Source organism: Schistocerca americana, unplaced genomic scaffold, assembly GCF_021461395.2.
Source record: "Schistocerca americana isolate TAMUIC-IGC-003095 unplaced genomic scaffold, iqSchAmer2.1 HiC_scaffold_13, whole genome shotgun sequence".
Classification (NCBI taxonomy): Eukaryota; Metazoa; Arthropoda; class Insecta; order Orthoptera; family Acrididae; genus Schistocerca; species Schistocerca americana.
In genome coordinates this window covers 20,822,943-20,836,916 of record NW_025725371.1, presented here as the reverse complement: position 1 = coordinate 20,836,916, position 13,974 = coordinate 20,822,943, and the positions used below count along the sequence as shown (strand labels likewise).

The 13,974-nt window shown below is 41.6% G+C and overlaps 1 long non-coding RNA gene across 1 annotated transcript in view; it reads right to left on the bottom strand.

The window, feature by feature from the left end:
• Positions 1–2,767: 2,767 nt before the first annotated feature.
• LOC124564241 overlaps positions 2,768–13,974 on the bottom strand; it is a 31,767-nt gene continuing 20,560 nt past the window's right edge. The window contains exon 3 of the long non-coding RNA XR_006970528.1: positions 2,768–3,873. This is a non-coding gene — a long non-coding RNA (uncharacterized LOC124564241). The remainder of the gene's footprint in view (positions 3,874–13,974) is intronic.

The following is a 13,974-nucleotide window of genomic DNA, read 5'->3' as shown; positions in this document are numbered from 1 at the left end:
AGTAACCTAAACACTAAAGTGACAGAAGTTTATGTGTGGCTGACGTTCAATTAACACAGTCACCGATTAACATCCTTAAATTGTTATCCTTTCAAGTAACTAATCACATCAAAATGAAAATGATATGCACAGTAAATATCATTTGGAGATAACACAGGTCACAGTCCAATACTGTCGTTACAGTTTCCAGAAACCGTTGTCGAAGTTTGACAGAGTTCTCGAGATTAGTTGTTGCTTTTGAATGATTCACTGTGAATTTGGAATTAAACTACAGAATGATCTCCCAGATGTGAAATTCATATAAAACTCAGTACACAGTGCTAACTCTTCTGCCGGCAGTGTGCAGCAATTTTTGGAACAGATCTCGCTCACATTATACACTTCTGGAGACTGACTCGTGTGGCTCTTAGCAACCTCTCTTTTATAAAGTACAAAAATCTGCAGTACATTCAGTTACTGTTATTTGCTGTCCTTTTACAAATTATAGCTAAAGATTTCTATTTGTGAATAATGGAAACGTGGAAGGAAGGTCGGATTTAACATCCTGTCAACATCGGGGTCATTAGATATGGAGCACGAGGTCAGATCGTGTCAAAGACAGGGAAGGAAATTGGCCGCACTCTCCGATAGGAACTGTCCCGGCATTTCCGTAGAGTGATGTAGGGAAATCGCAGAAAACCTAAATGTGTATGACACAGGATTGAACCGTCAACTTCCCAAATTCGAGTCCAGTGTGCTCACCGTGCACCACCTCGCTCGGTCAAATAGTGGAATAAGATTTGTGTGTGTTGTGTACATAGTTCCGCGTAGTTAGCGCGTACACAACTTTCCCACTAGAGCGCGCCCCGCTAAGCACAACAGCGCAGGCGCAGCGTTCGTCCGTCTCCGCACTACGAGATGGCGCTGTCTTAAGAGATGGACCAAATTCTGCTTCCGCCGATCCGCGTATTAATATGTAACGCAGCCAATGAGATTGCTGCTAACGTAGAACCTTTTGTCCTTGCGGATCACACTCGCGCAGTGATACCTGAACGCTCGAGGTATTATAACGAGTGTACAGACCTCCGATTTGTCAGTCTGCATTAGTCTGTACCAGTCTGCATTTGTCTGTACCAGTCAATAGTCAAGTTTCAGTTTGCGCCTAATAAGATTATTCATTTATCTTCACGGCTGTGTACAGGAATATGGCAGACACTTTGGTCTTGGTACGTTAATCTTATTGTCACATGTCTCTGATACTTGACAAAGGAACTTCAGAGTGTCAATTGTAAATAGCATCCAGAACCAAGTTAAGTAGTTTTTAGGCTTGTTATTATTTTAATAAATGTGTGTGAAAATTAATCAAGTTCTGTTTAAAGTTGTTCACCGTCAATCTGCTACTCTAAGCGTGCAAGTGGCATTTCTATCGTCTGACCAAACGGCAGAAGATAAACACGCCATGATAGGACCATGAGACATATTGTTGACACTCGCCTACTTCGTTAGAGTGACAAGTCATATAATCTGATGGTGTGTGTACCGAAGATCTTACAGTACACCCACCACCACAGTGGGACTGAGGAATTTTAAATAAAACAATAATTGCTATTGGATTATGCTGCTTAGTTTGCCAAAAAATGGTATTCTGTTTTTGGTAGCAACGCTTCAACTATAAATGCTAATTACTCTGAAACTAGTTGTGAGCAAAACTCACCACCAGTTTCCCGACATTAGCTGCATCTATAAATACTTTATCTGAAAGCCAGTAATGAGATAGATGTTTACACATGAACAATGATAACAATGTTTTATGTTACTGGTATTTGTAGTCAGCACAGCTTTTAGTAAACTAATTACACTAATGGCTTCTAGGTAACCAGACGAATGTAATGGATAATAAAATTAGCCTGAGCTAATATTTGAGACTTTTGATATTGTGCACACCTGCCATACAAATGATAAGCCAATGATGTTTACACACACACACACGTTTACACACACACACACACACACACACACACACACACAAAGGAAAGGAAAGGGGGCGGGGCGGGGTATGAGGGAGCTAGTGGCGGGGGAGAAAAATGTAACAGCGTGAAAGAATCCACCTGGTTTGTTTAAAAATGTTACAACGGCACGATATTGAGGGAGTTCTGCAAACAAAACAATCGCCAGTTTCGCCACTGATAGAAGATGCGCGAGACCAGTTCGGGCATCGAGCCTATCCGAGTGCCAGTACGCAGAGTACTGAGTGCCAGCTGGGGGCCGGCTCCCCTCAGGAGAGGATGCAGCCAGTGTACGACATCCTTCCCAGCCAAGTCAGTGCACGCATCCAGGCCAGAGTGGGGGCGACATCGTACTGGTTAAGTGGGCTCGTACTGCCAAGATTTTGTAAATTTGACTCCATTCTGTAATCATTCCTACATCACATACCCTCTCAACTTGTGAAGTTTCATTTCTTTTCCTCCTCCCCTTCTGGGTATTTCTTTCTTTCCTTCCCCCCCCCCCTCCCCCCGCCCCCCCCCCCTCTCTCGGACATGAACTATGAACTCATTACTTTAAAGAAGATTTTCTGATGACACAGATGTACAGAGACATAAATTAAGCACAGTCGATCACATCTTATAACTCAAGGGGTACGTTGCTCTGAATGGAACGTGGTATCGCCAAGTTTAAAAATGTTAATTAGTAGTAACCTGATAAATACCTGTATAATTGACACTTAAAATAATAGGGTATCTGGTGCTAATTTATTATTGTTTCACTAGTTCATAAAAACTGACAAAAGTTTCTAACTTCAGATTACCACAAAGAGAACATTTATTTTGATGAAACTTGCACATAATACAAATAAAAAGTGAATAAATAAGCAAGAAAAATTTTTTTGGATAAACAGATAACAAATATTTCGTAACTATTTTAAATTAATTACTGTACACAATAATACATGCTAGTCCAGCCAGTGATATTTAAGAATGGCTACCTCATCAGTCTTGCCACTTTATCTCGTAAAGAAAAAGTTGTTTCAAATCCACTGTCATTACGACGAGAAACCGAGCGTCATTGCGGATCGTTAAAGCCAGAATTCAAACACTATTGCAGATGGTTAAACAATGGAAACTTCAGGCTGGAATATCAACAATTTTAAGAAAAGGATTGGCAGTCAGGCACAACTAAAAGACTGTTACACATTACCGCTTTCTGTCAGAGCCTCCTTCGGCAAAGAAAATACGCGTACGTTCGCACGAGCGAACACGGCCAGAAGTTAGAATGTATAACAGTCTATTCGTTGTACTTGTCTGCTAATCAGTGTAAAGATGACCCACTGAGTTGCACACTATCCTTTTCCTAATATTACTGTAAATAATTTATGTTCTTTCTACACACTTCCACAATTACTTGTAATTACCCTGTTTCAAAACAGTTTCCACCAATGTTAATGTGACGTTACACCCAAAATAAATATTTTCGACCTGACAGCCTGCAGCAGTCCACTACGACACACAGTCTAGTAACAAAAGTTGAGAAGTATTAAATTTTGGCCCAGTTACAATATTCCAGCTGAGATGCAATCAGTATTTAAAATTAGTTCCCTATAAATATCATATCAGTTTTATATATTCTCTAGAGAGAGAACAGATATACTGCTTTAATCCTAGACATCGTTATCACTCTTTAACTATCACTGCAACTCTCCAGTCATCCACTGCTTCCTCTGCACTGCGAAGCAACACATTCTCCTCCTCTTCAAGTTCTGCACCACTCTCGTTATCAGACACGTAGAAAGCCGGTTACAAAGGTCGAATGACGCCGTGGATTTTAAGACCGGGCATCTGCTTGGCCAGCCCTTCTACGGCCTTCGGGTCACCTTGACACTCTTTGACTCCCAGCTCCCTGTGATAAGAATGAAAACACTGCTTTTACTGTGACAACGTGGCCATCCAATGGAGTTACCTCTATATTGTGCATGTTTGAACAACAGAAAATTTAATTATATACATGGAGGCTCATATTTATCTCAGAGAAAACAATGAGAAAAGAATCTAAAAGGAAGTGACATACTGGGATATGAGGTAGGAAAGGGTGCAGGGGGGGGGGGGGGGGGGGGGTAGGTAACAAGAGGAGAGTGGCAGTACGCACAGGGAAGGAGCAGTTCCAGAGCGAGAGGGGCTGAACGAGGCAAGGGGGTAAATGGCTGCAGGAAATACAAGTGTAACATTAGTTTGGCGAACAACTTCATAGCGTTTTTGTTTTGCTTATCGGTAATCCAGTCGCTACGGGTTTATTTAGCGATTATCAGTTTTTCTTTGTAGTTTGCTGTTGCTACTTGCATTCACATATTGCCATTTTGTCATTTTGAGATAGTGAGTAGAGTAGAAAACTGAGGGCAGAGTGGAGAAATCTGAACTTTTCGGACAGCAGTGGAGGTGGCCAGAAACATCGGGATAATGCCAATGGACAGAGCGTAACAAGAAAATTGTTTTTCATTTTAAGAAGTATTGTTTCGACATTAGTGACTGCCTGAAATCGGGAAGACCTTCGGGGCTTGACGAAGATAGTTTAAATGCATTAATCCACACTCGTCCGTGTCAGTGTGCTTGAGAACTGGCAAATGTGATGAACTGTGATCGTTCCACCATTGTGCAACATTTGCACGCAATGGGGAAGGTTCAAAAATTGGGCAAATGGGTACCGCACACTCTAAACCGAAATCATAAAAATGAACAGGTGGCCGTACTTGCACCTATTCTCGCTCGTCGTGAACTGACTCGTGAACACCTCCGACCGATCCTTACGGGTGACGAGAAATGGTGTCTTTATGCTAACATTAGGAAAAGAAAGGAATGGTGAAGGCCCAAACAAATTAGCAACTGTCCGTACAAAGACTTGCACGTATTCACAAAAGATAACGTAATGCATCTGATGGAACAGTGATGGTGGGGCGTGCCTCGAATTGCTTCCCTTGGGTGTAACCATCACTGCTGATATTTATTGTTACGAGCTGAGACATCTCACAGACACAGTCTGAGAACAACGACCAGGAAGACCGCGTGAAGCGATGCTACTCCACGATAATGCTAGACTGCATTTTGCATCACTGACAAAAAGCACTACATAGGAGTTGGGTAGGGAAGTCATTCCACACCCACCTTATTCACCTGATCTTGTACCCTAAAATTTTCATCCTTCTGCTTTTCATCAAACAACCTTCAAGGAAATTCAATTCGACATGAAAATGTGCTCCGAAAGTGGCTCGACGAGTTCTTCGTCTCGAAAGAACGATTTCTAGTCGTAGAATCAAAAATTTACACCGGCATTGGCAGACTGTTGTAAACAGTGAAGGAGAATATATTACTGATGACTAAAGTCTCTGTTATGAGTATCTATTGTGTTTATTAAACTTATGGAAAAACACTATGAACTTATATACCAATCATTATGCACTAAAAAATAAGATTCAAGTGCTGGAAATGAGATTCCTATGAATGGTGAAAGGATACGCAAAAATAGACAAAATAAAAATGCATATTACAAAAACAGTTCAAAGTTGAATAAAAAAAATGATAAGATATATGAATTTAGAATTAAATGGAAGGACCATCTGGAAAGAGTACCTGAGTGAAGACGACCGTTATAAGCTGTGCAGTACGAACCACACACAAAAGTGGAAAAAGACGTAAGAAAGTGGAGAGCATTGAGATTCTGCATCCAACTTGTTTTAAGCTGACAGGTATGGTGTAACAGTGTCTATTATAATAGGAGCCCAGAAGAAGGTCAATGTATCTCACGGCACTGGATTTCTAAGTAGAGCTTTCGATTTGCACAGACCGTGTTGTGGCAACAAAAATGTATGATATGTGCTTTATTGGAGGAAAACTGGGAGCCGTGCTACAGGTCCCAAGAATGGGCTCTCTGTACGACACCTTGAAGTTGACGTTCAGCTAAGGCCACGGACTCATAGCCGTACCACAAGCAAAAGTCATCATATAAGGAGTCTATAATTTTCAGTGCAATTTTTTGAAAGATTTCTTGTAGCCTTTGGCTGTCATTCTTTTTATTTCCTGTACGATTGTACAATTTTGGCTTTAGGCCATTATCAGGTATTATTAAAAAAGTAACAGATCAGATTGGTAAGATTTTACAGAAACATGACATCAGACCGGTCTTTACACCAACAAAGAAAATAAGTCAAGTGCTGCAATCTGCGAAGGATAAACACCCTCCTGTGTTGACATGTGGTGTATACAAAATTCTGTGTACATGTGGTAAAGTTTATATTGGAACTACCAAGAGGAGTGTAAATACATGGCTAAAAGAGCACAAAAGTCTCTGCTATAGCTGATTTCTCTATTTTTCCTATCGGCAGAGCATGCTCTTCAGTCAGGAAACCACGAAGTGAAGTTTTCTGAAACAGAAATTTTATTTACAACGTCAAATTATTATCCACAGTTATGTAGAGAAGCCATTGAAATTTATAAGCATCAGGATGATTTTAACAGAGAAGAGGAGGCAATGAAACTTAGTGACATATGGACAGTAGCTCTGCAGAATCGCTAGACAACTTTATCTTTGACAAGATGACAATCGATAGTTAAGTTTTATCTTTGACAAGGATTATCTCTGCTAATCACGTGTTACTTCGACCACGCCCCCTTTCCTACAGTATATATGTCGCTCTCGGACGTCCGACCAGTCAGTCGGCAAGACTCGGCAGAGGACTGCCTCTGAAGATGTCCAGCACAGTCCTGGACAAAACGTCAGGAACAGAAGAGTTTCTCAGACCACGACCTCACATCCCAAAAGGTTTACCAGCAGCCGTTTTCAAGTATTTAATGGATGATTTTTTAGTAGCAGATTATGTCATATGAGTCATTGCTTCTATGACATTACGTTATGTTCATAAAATAAATCCGAAGTGTTCACACTATTTTAGGAGTGTGTTACTTTCAAGTAGTTGCAAAAGGAAACAAGACTATACAATAAGCTACCTACAAACATTAAAACAATAAAAGACATTTCAAGATTTAAAACTGCTGTCCATAATATCTATTGCAAAAATGTTATTATAGTATAAATGAATATCTTGAAACATAAAAATTTATTGCCAAATACCTAAAAAGAAAAAAGATAATTATTTGCGTTAAATATAATGTATGGAAGCTGAACCTTCAGTTGTAATAATATGAAGGCTAAAACAATTTAAATACTGTTATATGATTTAAAAACATGTATTGTAAATCACAATGATCTGTCCAATATTGTACAGTATACCTTGTACAACAAATGATCAAAAGGACCAATAAAAATGTTATGTAATGTAACTGCTCAAAAGTAACATGCTCCTAAAATAGCATGAACACATTGGATTTATTTTATGAGCATAACATGATGTCACAGGAACAACGATGTGAATGACATAATCTGCTACTAAAAAATCATGCATAAAAATACTTGAAAATGGCCTAAGGCCGAAATTGTACAATCGTACAGGAAATAAAGAGAATGGCAGCTGAAGGCCTCAAGACATCTTAAAAGAAAAAAAAATAAGGAGTATGTGTAGCCACTGGACTCACAGATTCCCGAAGCTTGAAATCAGAGCCATGGGATCGAGTTACAGTCACACCAGGTGGTATCATATGCTTCATGTGAGTGGAAAAAGATGCAGATAAAATGAAGGTGGTAGCAGCTGAGAAGGGAGTGAAACACGGTTGCAGCTATCATAATATTATTCAGTGGAAATGTTGGGAAGCTGTGACAGATATGGACAAAAAATTTGGAAAGGGTTTTGAAGTTCAGCGATAAGAAATATTTTTTCTTGGAGGTACGTTTTGTCTTTGCAACTAAATGAAAGGCAGTTTGTTTTTTGCCATATGCGTTTCACTTCTTTCATTTATGAAGCATCTTTAGTGGCCTGAAATACATATTTGTTTTTATATCTATGATAAAAATGCATTAGGTAGTAGTCCAAATATGTTACTATGTTATGTTTTCTTATGTTTTTCTCTTGTTTTTCCGATTAGAAACAACATTTATAGCACTAGTTTCATGAGGTTAAATTATCATTTGGTGTTACTTATGATTTCCATTGATGCTAGTTCATATGTGTGGTCCTGGAGATGTGTTCACTTGTTCCCCATAATCCAGATGGCGGATTTCTGTTATTTTTTCACCCACCTTTATTGCAACAACTCACTTGCACTTTCACTATGTGTTCACCATGTGGTGTTTACCACGGGTAATGCCAATTGTCGCTGTGTGCTTATCTTTCGTCTTTTGTTTATGTTGTGTGTATGGCTTGATATTTTTCATTTGTTTTGTGTGTGTGTGTGTGTGTGTGTGTGTGTGTGTGAGAGAGAGAGAGAGAGAGAGAGAGAGAGAGAGAGAGAGAGATGTTCCACATCTCTGTTATTGTTTTAATGACTGATCTGTGAGTAACTGCTTTTATTGATTTTCTCATTAAGTACTTCCTTATTCATTGCAAGGACTCTTTGTATATGAAAGTTTCCCTGTAATGTCTGGAGTTTTTTTGTTGTAGTTGTTCACCTTAATAATTTTCATGTCCTGTTCCATGTTGGATAGTTCATGCCCTTGTTTTATCAGGTATCCAGCAGAGGTAGAATTGCTATTCTTATATTTCCAACTTCTTACAAGTTCTTTATACCTTGTTTTGAGGGGGACTGATGACCTTAGCTGTTTAGTCCCCCTTAAACATCCCAACAACCACCACCGCCACCTTGTTTTGAAATTCCCACCTGTCATCACCAGATATACTGGTTCATGTTCTTGGCATTCTAACTAGTATATTCCTGTGTTCAAAAAGATTTCGGGCTTGCAGCCAGTCGTCATAAACTTCACTGCACGATATTTCGACTGTACAACTGCCAACCATCTTCAGGTGAGCCGAACGAGGACTGACAAAGACGTTCTCAACTCCATCTTATATAGTGCACTGATAGTAATGCTGCGCATGCGTTGCAGTCGCAGAGACAGATAGGGCCACACCTCCCAGTGGCAGCGCCCTTGCTGGTGGAATTGCAATACTCAGCTGCCGTGGGTATTGTCACTGGCCGCAGCTATCGAACTCTTCTGGGGTCTTCGTCTCGAGCAAATTTCGGAGACAATGGGATTCCATGCATTATTCAATTGGTAACCACTGTCACGGTTCATTAGATTTCCCGCAATGCGTATTTCCACTGATTCTTTGATAATGGAGTCCAAAAAGTTTTTGCAGTGGCCAAAATCGAAGTTTTGTAGTACTCCATTGAATGTCCATTAGAAATACAATGTTCCGCAACTGCAGACTTACTGGCTTGCAGTAGGTGAGTGCATCGTTGTTGTTCTGTACAACACTCTTCCACTGTACGCATTGTCTGTCCTATTTAGGCCATACCACATTAACATGGTATTATGTAAATTCCCGCCTTCCGCAGTGACAAATCATCCTTCATCCATCCCAGCAAATCCGAAATCGTAGAAGGCGGACAAAAAACCACTTTCACATGAAAATGATTAAGAATCCTTGCTATCTTGAAGGAGATATTTCCGACAAAGAGAAGAAAAGCTAGGGACTTGGCTGGGACGTTCTCCTCTTTATCCACTTCCCGGTTCCTGGCTCTAGTTGAGAACGCCCTGTTAATTTGCCGGGTCAAGCACCCATTGTCTCTGAACACCATCCTCAAATGTGCCAGTTCCATAGGCAAATTCTCTGCATCCGACACCGTGTGTGCCCTGTGTACAAGGGTTTTAAGTACACTCACAGTCTGGGATGGGTGATGGCAACTTGATAAATGCAAATACAAATCAGTGTGAGTGGGCTTCCGATAGACAGAATGTTCCACAGTGCCGTCGCTCTTCTGTTTAACCAAAACATCCAGGAATGGAAGGCAGCCATCTTTCTCTAGTTCCATAGTAAATCGAATATTCTCATGGATGGAGTTAAGATGATGAAAAAACTCCATTAACTTTTCTTCTCTGTGGGGCCACACTGTGAAAGTGTCATCGACATAGCTCCAAAAAACAGTTCATTTACAGACCGCTGATTCAAGTGCTCTCTCCTCAAAATCCTCCATAAGGAGGTTAGCCACCAGAGGAGACAGAGGGCTGCCCATGGTGACACCGTCAGACTGTTCATAATATTCCTGGTTAAACATAAAATAAGTTGAGGAAAGAGTACTGCTTTGTTTCAACATAATGTCTGATTCAAACTGTTGACCAATTAGAATCAAGGAATCTGCAAGAGGTACTTTTGTGAAAAGGGAAATTACATCAAAACTCACTAGAAGATCTGAACTACTTAAAGGGGGTAGGACGTCAAACGAGCCGACTTTGAGCAGGAGAGGCACCACAGGACATTTTAATTTCCACTGTCTATACTTTTACAAGTAAATATATCTAAAAAGAAAGATGATGAAACTTACCAAACAAAAGCGCTGGCAGGTCGATAGACACACAAACAAACACAAACATACACACAAAATTCTAGCTTTCGCAACCTATGGTTGCCTCGTCAGGAAAGAGGGAAGGAGAAGGAAAGACAAAAGGATATGGGTTTTAAGGGAGAGGGTAAGGAGTCATTCCAATCCCGGGAGCGGAAAGACTTACCTTAGGGGGAAAAAAGGACAGGTATACACTCGCACACACACACATATCCATCCACACATACACAGACACAAGCAGACATTTGTAAAGGCAAAGAGTTTGGGCAGAGATGTCAGTCGGGGCGGATGTACAGAGGCAGAGATGAAGTTGAAAGACAGGTGAGGTATGAGCGACGGCAAATTGAAATTAGAAATTAGCGGAGATTGAGGCCTGGCGGATAGCGAGAAGAAAGGATATGCTGAAGGGCAAGTTCCCATCTCCGGAGTTCTGACAGGTTGGTGTTAGTGGGAAGTATCCAGATAACCCGGACGGTGTAACACTGTGCCAAGATGTGCTGGCCGTGCACCAAGGCATGTTTAGCCACAGGGTGATCCTCATTACCAACAAACACTGTCTGCCTGTGTCCATTCATGCGAATGGACAGTTTGTTGCTGGTCATTCCCACATAGAACGCTTCACAGTGTAGGCAGGTCAGTTGGTAAATCACGTGGGTGCTTTCACACGTGGCTCTGCCTTTGATCGTGTACACCTTCCGGGTTACAGGACTGGAATAGGTGGTGGTGGGAGGGTGCATGGGACAGGTTTTACACCGGGGGCGGTTACAGGGGTAGGAGCCAGAGGGTAGGGAAGGTGGTTTGGGGATTTCATAGGGATGAACTAAGAGGTTGCGAAGGTTAGGTGGACGGCGGAAAGACACTCTTGGTGGAGTGGGGAGGATTTCATGAAGGATGGATCTCATTTCAGGGCAGGATTTGAGGAAGTCGTATCCCTGCTGGAGAGCCACATTCAGAATCTGATCCAGTCCCGGAAAGTATCCTGTCACAAGTGGGGCACTTTTGGGGTTCTTCTGTGGAAGGTTCCGGGTTTGAGGAGATGAGGATGTGGCTCTGGTTATTTGCTTCTGTACCAGGTTGGGAGGGTAGTTACGGGATGCAAAAGCTGTTTTCAGGTTGTTGGTGTAATGGTTCAAGGATTCCGGACTGGAGCAGATTCGTTTGCCACGAAGACCTAGGCTGTAGGGAAGGGACCGTTTGATGTGGAATGGGTGGCAGTGAAGAAGAACTCCAGAATTTCCTCTCCAACCTTAACTCCTTTGGTTCCATCAGATTCACCTGGTCCTACTCCAAATCCCATGCCACTTTCCTTGACGTTGACCTCCACCTGTCCAATGGCCAGCTTCACACGTCCGTCCACATTAAACCCACCAACAAGCAACAGTACCTCCATTATGACAGCTGGCACCCATTCCACATCAAACGGTCCCTTCCCTACAGCCTAGGTCTTCGTGGCAAACGAATCTGCTCCAGTCCGGAATCCTTGAACCATTACACCAACAACCTGAAAACAGCTTTTGCATCCCGTAACTACCCTCCCAACCTGGTACAGAAGCAAATAACCAGAGCCACATCCTCATCTCCTCAAACCCGGAACCTTCCACAGAAGAACCCCAAAAGTGCCCCACTTGTGACAGGATACTTTCCGGGACTGGATCAGATTCTGAATGTGGCTCTCCAGCAGGGATACGACTTCCTCAAATCCTGCCCTGAAATGAGATCCATCCTTCATGAAATCCTCCCCACTCCACCAAGAGTGTCTTTCCGCCGTCCACCTAACCTTCGCAACCTCTTAGTTCATCCCTATGAAATCCCCAAACCACCTTCCCTACCCTCTGGCTCCTACCCCTGTAACCGCCCCCGGTGTAAAACCTGTCCCATGCACCCTCCCACCACCACCTATTCCAGTCCTGTAACCCGGAAGGTGTACACGATCAAAGGCAGAGCCACGTGTGAAAGCACCCACGTGATTTACCAACTGACCTGCCTACACTGTGAAGCGTTCTATGTGGGAATGACCAGCAACAAACTGTCCATTCGCATGAATGGACACAGGCAGACAGTGTTTGTTGGTAATGAGGATCACCCTGTGGCTAAACATGCCTTGGTGCACGGCCAGCACATCTTGGCACAGTGTTACACCGTCCGGGTTATCTGGATACTTCCCACTAACACCAACCTGTCAGAACTCCGGAGATGGGAACTTGCCCTTCAGCATATCCTTTCTTCTCGCTATCTGCCAGGCCTCAATCTCCGCTAATTTCTAATTTCAATTTGCCGTCGCTCATACCTCACCTGTCTTTCAACTTCATCTCTGCCTCTGTACATCCGCCCCGACTGACATCTCTGCCCAAACTCTTTGCCTTTACAAATGTCTGCTTGTGTCTGTGTATGTGTGGATGGATATGTGTGTGTGTGCGAGTGTATACCTGTCCTTTTTTCCCCCTAAGGTAAGTCTTTCCGCTCCCGGGATTGGAATGACTCCTTACCCTCTCCCTTAAAACCCATATCCTTTTGTCTTTCCTTCTCCTTCCCTCTTTCCTGACGAGGCAACCATAGGTTGCGAAAGCTAGAATTTTGTGTGTATGTTTGTGTTTGTTTGTGTGTCTATCGACCTGCCAGCGCTTTTGTTTGGTAAGTTTCATCATCTTTCTTTTTAGATATATTTTTCCCACGTGGAATGTTTCCCTCTATTATATTCATATCATTAATTTGAAGCCAACTTTTACAAGTAAATTCATAAAACTTTGTCAGCACGACCAGGAAGGATTCAGGATTCACACTCGTAGCAGCGGAAGTTAATAAACATGACAAAATAATTTTTTTTACATGTGAAATTTCATCATTTTTCCACTTACTATTGGCTGCATTTGTTGCTATAGGTACACTTTTCTTCATAAGTAAGAGAGACTGTTCGATGAATTTTGCACAGCATACAAACCGTACTTACAGCTGTCTGAAACTCTAGAATCTATTTAATTTTTGAAAAATGAATGAGCTGTTATGTTTTATACTTTATGTTTAGAAAAAAAATTAGATTTTGTAGTTAATTATCTCAATTTTTACCACAGCTTTTAATAGATTTGGAAAATTCTAGAGTTTCATACACCTGTAAGTATGGTTTGTATGCTGTGCAAAATTCATCAAAGAATCTCTCTTACTTGTGAAGAAAAATGTACCTACAGCAACAAATGCAGCCAACAGTAAGCGAAAAAATGATGAAATTTCATACCTAAAAAAAAAAATCATTTTGTTATATTTTTGCACTTCCACTGCTATGATTGTGAATACTGAATCCTTCCTGGTCATGCTGACAAAGTTTTATGACTTTATTTGTAAAAGTATAGACAGCAGAAAATAAAATGTCCTGTGGTGCCTCTCCTGCTCCAAGTCTGACGTCCTACCCCACCTTAAGTGGAGAGCCCCCAGTCTATTAATAAAATCAGCAGAGTTCCGTATATGGTGTGAACATTTGCCAACAAATGGTCTCAACAAAGAAGCTAGATGTTTGGCTAAATCATATGTGGGTGCGTCAATATTACTGACTATAGGCCGTAAAGGC